This window comes from Magnolia sinica, chromosome 8 (genome assembly GCF_029962835.1).
Source record: "Magnolia sinica isolate HGM2019 chromosome 8, MsV1, whole genome shotgun sequence".
NCBI classification, from domain to species: domain Eukaryota; kingdom Viridiplantae; phylum Streptophyta; class Magnoliopsida; order Magnoliales; family Magnoliaceae; genus Magnolia; species Magnolia sinica.
Window position 1 is genome coordinate 2,966,597 of NC_080580.1, and position 8,837 is coordinate 2,975,433.

Consider the following 8,837-nt stretch of genomic DNA (forward strand, 5'->3'; position numbering starts at 1 on the left):
CTATTTCCATGGCCAGCCCGAGGGCCGACCACAAAATGTGACCTTGACTCTAGATAACATCCTACTATTGTGACCAACGAACAGTTAAATACCAACTTGGCCACGAGGTGGATGCCGACTACAACCAATGATTCCACTCAGTCCGTAGGACTTCAACCAATTTGACCTTGAGGTCAGCCTCAGTCAATCAAGGTCGGCAACAGACCTCGATCACCTCGCTTATGAGGTTATACTCAGTCATCAACCGCAGGCCTCTCGGGGGCCAACCACTTGGAAATTTTATTATTAAGATCAAATCTTTCTTGAATCATCATCGGAGTTCTCGGAAAGAAAATGGCGACATATGCGAAATAAGATCCCTTCCATGATATGCGCCTACCAAGTAAGAAAGATACCATTTACGTAACTGGTACCATGCAACTATAAATTAAAAAAAAAAAAAAACCCACCAATAGGGAAAGGTACGCACGAAACCCTAACCCTACTGGACCCAAAGTGCCTTATCTAACTTTGGTATCGGAGGGTCCCTGTCACATACCAGGATCCATTCTCGTTCCGTTTTTGCAAGTAGACGGCGTTCTTAAAGAGACGACCAAAAACCAGCATCAACATCACACACGTGTGGAATTAGCAAACCTCGTGTAGACTATATCTTGGCCGCAAGTGAAAGCTTCGAGATGGCCGCATTGAAATTTCTTTTAATCACATGCGTTAGAAAATTGGACGGTTGTGGTTAGTGGGCCTCACCTGATTCTGCAATTTCGTAAAATAAAACGAGGCTTCTAACCAGAATCGTATCTTGACGATGGTACAACGATAAGATCCAAAACACACAAGGATAAACGCATATGAGTTTCCTCAAGGTGGGACCCATGATCCAGTACTCCACACGAGCGGGATCACGCTAGAAAAAAATCTCGTAGATTTTCCTTCTGCTTTTCAGTTCGAAAAGTACGGTTGAACAGTAGCTGCACTTTCTTCTCAGCCGTCCATCTGCAATCCATTTAGATCCAATGGACAGAAACGCCCAGACGTGAAAGCGGAAAATCAAAGTCATGATAGCGAGTCCTTTTCTAACACCACACAAGTTCGCGTGTGGGAGCTTTCTTTCTCGTCTTCTTTCTTTTGTAATCTCTCACACACTCTCTGTCTGTGGGGATTGGGTGAGAAACAGGTGGTGGCAGACAACAGGAAAAGCTTATATGGAAATGGAGAAATGGAAAGTAGGTTCTAACCCAAAGTCAACAACTACTATTACTCCACTTTTACTAATTTTGATTCTCTGTCCAAACGTGATGGTTCATACTCAGACATTTTTCAAGTAGGGGTGCAACTCCAGCCTGTTGGATTGTGGGTTAGGTTCAACCTCAACCCACAATCTGATCTGACCGGAAATTTCAATCCAAACCATCTAAAAAATTCAAACCTCGTTGGTGTTTTTCAACCCTAACTTCACTTGGGGAACTTGACAACCCTATCTAATCTTGTGTGGGGTTAAGTTGACCCAAACTCAAATTGAAAGCTAATGATCAGTTTGAAAACTTGTATTTGGAAAGCATTGGATTCTAAATTGCTGAGGTTGTAATTGAAATGCATTGGAATCCAAAAATAGGAACACAATGAAATTTTATCATATTTTATAAGAATTGAAATTTGATAATTAAATTGATTTTAATATCTCTATTAGTAGACATGTATGGCTCGAGATTCTATGGGGGGTAGGGAGTGCATGATGAACTGATCAACACATATAAGAAGATATATGTCTCAAAAAACCAAGCTTTTAAAGTAAATGGCCGTTAAGCTTTTAGAGTAAATGGCTGTTTGACATGGTGTCAGATAGGTAGGTCTTATGCCTTGCTAATATATTATTATGTTAAAATATAAGGTCTGTAAAATAAAATGAACGGGTGACTTCTTACCATCACTATGTATATATGAATTTAGAATATTGTAATATATATTTTGCCAAAAAATGACAAAATTTTTAGTCTTAGATATGCTAAAAGCATAAGACTCCGAATAAGTAACTCGCTAATGCTTTTCATATGATGATTTATCTATTTGAATTGTTCATATCATTATATTAATGTAATTTTATCGATGCAACTAAATTATTTTAAGATACCAACAACGTACCATATGTATAATGGATTAGTAGTCAAACGACACTCTTGTTACAAATGCAATGGGAAATTTCAAAACATAACAATACTTTTGTCACAAATGCAATGGGACATTTCAGAACATAACAGTATTGTGTATTTTAAATTCCTCCGTTTCAAAACTACTTGTTACCAAATGACTTTTGAATTCCAAATGCATTCAAATACACTTAATTAAATCGATCCATGCTGCCAAACTACCGTATACTTTGAAGTTACAGGCATGAATACAAAATTAAATTATATGAATTGTATTTCTCAATTTTAAAATGTCTCATGAACCTATACTCGTTTGATTATTTGACCGTTGGACTCACTGGAAGATAAAAATGAAAGTATCTAATAATCTTATTTCAACAAACAAGTATATCTGGAATCATAAGTTAGGATGGTCCAACCAGTATAATCTTGGAATTGTGACTTAGCAAAAGAGGGTTCTGATGATTAGCACATTTACTTTAAGTTAATGGATGCCACGTGTGCAATTTTAGATTACCTGCGTATCTAGAGTAGTGAGCTGGCAGAGTATCATATATAACATGCCTACTCCACTAAGTAGTGAAAGGTCAACTCCGATGGATTTCTAGACCAGAATCTCGGACGTCCATTGGTTGCAGTTACCCAGTGTATCTTTCTCATGCGTGTGGATGTGCGAGATCCAAGCCGTTCATCTGATGTGTGAGATCCAAGCTGCTCGTCCAATGGGTCTAGATGTGTAGATTCCCGCCGCGGAAATCTCCACCGTTCATCAATTTTCTTTTAACCATTCATTTCATTTTTGTACTGTGAGGCCCTTCTGATGAGGGGACCAGCTTGATTGAGAATTTAAAAGGTGGTGCACTAGTAAGTGCCCCCATGTGAGGTGCACTGATCAAGGGATCTCTTTTACATTATCAAAGAAAATTGGGAAAAGGTAAAAATGTGGCAACCACGCACATGCACGGCTTACGTGTCATCAATTGAACGGATACATGGATGGGACCCACATCTGCCTGACCATTGAATGGTTGGCAGGCAGCTTGGGCCATGCACGGCCTTTGCCTCCCACGAAGGGACCCACAAAGGAGATTGGAATCAAACGGTGTAGCAAACGCGGTATGGGTAGGCATTAAATGGACAGACTGACATTAACAACACATTCTCTCACCCACATACTATCACCTATCAACCATTTATGGCCGTTTATCGTAAACTGTTGGTATTATTCATTGCAGACAAAATTCGAATATAAATAACAGCGACGTGTCTCTTAAAAGCTCGACTCGACTCGATGGCTCAACCGAGTTTTTTTTTATTATTTATAACTCGATGGTCTAAGTTGAGGCTTACACTGGTTAAAGAATTGATTGACCAGGTGAGTGACTCGGATTGAGTCATCGTAAGTTGCATCGAATCAACTGAGTCAGTTGGTGGACGCGGCAAGTCTGGACCAATTCATTCTTAGAATCTAGTTTTCGCATGGCTCGGATTGAATTGCGTTGGGTCAGTGAGTTTTTGAACTATGGTCATTGGTGAGAACTTTCTAACATCGTGTTATTGATTTGATTGACCAGACCAGTGAACTCAATCTGAATCATTGCAAAGCCAACCGAGCCGAGTCTTGTCAGGTCTAGACCAAGTGTTTCTTAGGAGTGAGTTATGTAGTGACTCGGTCCAAATATAGCTGAGTTTCAAGGCAACTCAAAGTTTTAGAACTATGGTTGTTGGCTATGAGTAGAAGAGGAAAGATAGAGATGCTATTCATGGTACGTGAAGCACACAATCTACAGAATCTAGCTCCAGTGCATATGCACCACGAGGACAAAGATCAAGTTCATTCAATCTCACCCAGTTGAGTTGACTCAGCCAAGTACAGAGTTTTAGAGCTACAATGGTTAGTTGAACATAAGTAGAAGAGAAATACTAGTGATACTCTTTCATGATCCATAGAGCACACTATCTGCAACATAGATCCCATGCATCCAGATCTAGCTGAGTTGAATTGACATGGTCGAGTTTTGATCCAAATCATTCATTGGCCAAAAGTAACAATGGACTACTAGGATGATAATTTAGCCATATCGGTTAATTTGGAGGTAAATTGATATGTAATGTAAAAATGAACTATATCGACACTATTATAAGATTCATAAGTTATTACAGGCCGATACAACCATAAAAGTCTTGTTTTAAAATGTTTTATTTTAAAAATTTTACTACTTTATTCATTTCAAAAATGAAAGAAGTATAAAAACTAATAATTGTAAATTAAATATAAGCTTATTTTTAGAGTTGAAGGACAAAATTTAAAAGGAATATAATGAACTAAAGTGGAGTGGACCATTTTGGAATTGTCATCTAATTTTTGAAATTTTTTCATAAAGGAAAAAAATCCAGATGTCACAGGACCACCGATCAATACGGCCCATATCATATCAATAGTTATCAAATGCCCAAAATGCTCTTTAGTGGTCCACGAAGCACGCACACCTTCGATAACCTCTCGATTATTTATAAATCAAATGCATTCAAGTTCTAGCCAAAAGTAAGAGAGTTTTGTAACTACCTAAGAATGTTATAGACGCTATTTAATGGTCCGCGAAGCACGTCATCTACAACATCTCAAAAGCTGACACAATGCGTACACTCAAATGAAGTGCATTAATTTCATGCGTCGTCGCATGGTTGTCTTGCTATAGAAAAGGCAAGCCAAGTAGAATATTATAGCCATGATTTATAAATGGGTAGTAAGCAAATAATCAAGAAGTGTCCACATTCAATCAGCTGGATATGACTGTCCAGTCACTAGATTTTTCTTTTATGGACCACATAAAATACCTTTCCCCCATTGTCCACATTCAATCAACTGGCATTGACCTCCAATCATTTCACCGATGGCCTTAATTCCTGCGAACATGAATGAAGTACCATGTCTCCAAGTCATCATTTTAAAATTTGATGAGCTCAACCTAGCTCGGTCGAGTCATAGATTTTATTAGGACTCGAGAAAAGATAGATTGGACATGACTCAATTAAGCTTTGTAAAAAATGGCTTGATTAGGCTAAATACGGGAAATTCTGGGGGTGTTGGGCATATCTGCTAATAAATGCTCATTTGCTTATTTCTAAAAAGATTTCTATTTTCAAAATGGATAGTTTAGTAGTGGTGTAATTTAAATTGATTAATTTTAGACAAGATTTTACATCTTAATTGGTTCAGAGTAGGCAGTGTAAGATCTTGATGCGGAATGACAGAAAGATCTAATGTGCATTGGATATGAACGATAGATAAAGAAGAGTCCTTACCTATTTATGCAGCCATTGCTGTGAAACTGAAGCTACGAGATCTAACTTTCCTTACACCCTTTAGATAAAAAGTGATGGGGCTCTAGATCCTGCCAATGGTGTTGGATTGGGTAGAGAAGTTTGAAACCCATCAAAACTCCTCTGCTCCAGACGAAACAGAGTATCCCAATTCCCTCATGAAACCGTGTACGTGTCACAGTAGTAGCAGACCACCCCTTATGAATTTCTAGATGTATGACAACTTAGTGGGGCCCATCAGTGCACCCGATCACACTGTCCAATCTTTAGGTTAATTTAGACCATTGATCAACAAGGCCCACCTTATAGGATTCTTATAGAGAGAGCTTATATGTTTTTAAGAGTTAATTTTATTAGAGCAAGTAGACATTTTCAGCTAAATTTGAAAATTTTTTGTCTAAAGTAATTCTCGTCTTGTCTTCTTCTCTCTCATGTAGTTAAAGGTAGGGGCCCACATTATGATGACCGACATGAGGAATAAGGAAGTAAATTGCATGGTGTGCTTGGTGGTGTGTTAACGTCACCAAGTTCTGTGGGACCTGCTATGATGTATGTGTTAAATTGCATGGTGTGCTTGGTGGTGTGTTAACGTCCATCCATGAGCCCCAAAATGAGGTAGATATAAAGCTTAAGTGGACCACACCACATAAAGCAGCAGGGATTGAGCTCCTAAGATTGAAAGCTTCTTAGGACCCAGGGAAGTTTTGGATCAAGCTGATATTTGTGTTTTCCCTTCATCGACCTAATGAACAGGTGAGATGTCAAATAAACACCACAGTTGGCTTTGGGAAGGTTTCAACAGTAGGCGTCACTGTCCCCACTTCTTTTTACAGTGTGGTCCACTTAAACTTTAGATATACCTTATTTTTTAGGGTATCCGCTAGCAAAATAAATAGATGGTGTAAATATAACACATACATCATGTTAGGGCCCACAAAACTTGGTGACATCAACACACCACCAAGGTGGCACACCACACAAACTGCTTCCAAGGAACAACCCCTACTGAAGGTGGGCCCACGTAATGAATGGTCCACATCAAGGTGGGACAACATAATGGATGGTTAGCATGAAAGGTGGGTCCCACAAGATGGATGGCCCACATCAAAGTGTGGTCCCGCATGATAAACAATCCACACCAAGTGGGCCTCAGCTGATGGACAGTCCACATCAAAGGCCGGACCACATGATGCATGGTGGACATCGAAGGTAAGCCCACATCATGGATGGTGGACATTGAAAGTGGGCCGTGAGTTGAAGAGGAAAGCCAGTGATGCTATTGATGGTCCCCAAAGCACACCATCTACATCATCTCCAATGTATATACACCATGAGTGCAAAGAGCAAGCTTATTCAATCTTGTCAATTGAGTTAACTCAGCCAAGTTAGAGAGTTGACTCAACCAAGTTGGACATAAGTAGTAAGAAATGCTAATAATATTCTTAATGATCCACAGAGCACACCACACATTTCCACTGCAGATGCAGCATTTGCATAGAGAGATCACATGTATCCAGTTGCTAGTAATGTTCTTTAGTGGTCCACTGAAACACACCATCAAGAGTCTGAGAGTTTTAAAAGTGCTGAGGAATGTTAGAGATGCTCTTTAGTGGTCTACCAAGCATATCATCTACAACATCTCCAAAGCAGACACAGCACATCGGCTCAGATCAAGTGCATTAATTTCATACGTCGTCACATGGTCGTCTTAGTCTAGAAAAGGCATGCCAGGTAGACTATGATAGCTACTATTTATAAATGGGTTGTAAGCAAATAATCAACAGGTGTCCGCATTCAATCAGCTGGCTATGGCCGTCCAATCACTAGATTTTTCTTTTATGGACCACGTAAAACCCCCTCCCCCTACTGTCCACATTCAGTCAGCTGGCAATGACCTCCAATCATTATGTGGATGGCCTTAATTCCAGCGAACATGAATGAAGTACCATATCTCCTAGCCATCGACTTAAAGCTTGAAGAACTCGACATGGCTCAGTGATCGGGTCATAGATTTCATTAGGACTGAAGAAAAACTAAGTTGGACATGATTCAATTAAGCCTCAAGAGAAAAAGAAAAAAAAGAAAAAAAAGAACTGAAATGTCTCATTTGCTTATTTGTAAAGAAATGTCTGTCTCCAAAATTGATTGTTTGATAATGATGTGTTTACATTGATTTATTTTAGACATAAGAAGTTCTATATCTTTTTTTTTAAAGAATAAAGAGTTTATTTTTCTTATATATATATATATATATATATATATATATAGAGAGAGAGAGAGAGAGAGAGAGAGAGAGAGAGAGAGAGAGATTTTTTGGCTAATTTTGGGACAAATTTGTCCATAAATTTATTTAGTAATTGTCCCTAAATTTTTTAGTAATTTTCATCTTGCCTTCTCTCTTTCATGTAACTGACGTGACGAAACAACCCATATTGAAGAACAACGCATATTGAAGGTGGGCTCCACACGATGAATGGTCCACATCAAGGTGGGACAATGTAATGGACAATTAACGTCAAAGGTGGGCCCCACAAGTTGGATGGCTCACATGAAAGTGTGGCCCCGCATTATAGATGATCCACATCAAATGGGCTCCACCTGATGGACAGTCCAGATCAAAGGCGGGACCAAATGATGGATGGTGGACATTGAAGGTGGGCCATGAGTAGAAAAGGAAAGCTGATGATGCTATTGATGGTCCACGAAGTACATCATGACAGCAAGAGCAAGTGCATTCAATCTTACCCAATTGAGTTGACTTAGACAAGGCACTGAGTTTTAGAGACAAATGGTCGTTGGACATAAGTAGAAAGAAATGCTAATAATACTCTTTAATGATACACAGAGCACACCACACAAAGATCACATACACCCGGATCTAGCCAAGTTGAGTTGACTCAGCCGAGTTTTGATCCAAATCAAAGAGTGTTTTAACAAATATTGCTAGCATGGTATTAGAAAGTGGTTATCTCATGTAAACAAAACGGTCACCCCTGTTCTTCAATGTGGAGGAGAATCCATCTATTTGATGAACTGAAGTGAAGCAGACCATTTCCGAATTCACATTTTTTGTTAAAACTTAATAATTTTTATAGATTTTTTCAAAACAAAAAAGATTAGCCCTCAAAGGGCTTCATTGATCGACATGGCCCATATCTTATCAACCATTACGAAATACTAGTAATGCTTTTTAGTGGTCCACAAAAGCACACCATCGAAAGTTAAAAGGTCTTAGAACTAACGAGGAATGTTAGAGACGATCTTAAGTGGTCCACCAAGAACATCATCTACAACAGCTCCAAACCAAACACAGCAGAATGTTAGAGACAATCTTTAGTGGTACACCAAGAACATCATCTACAACAGCTC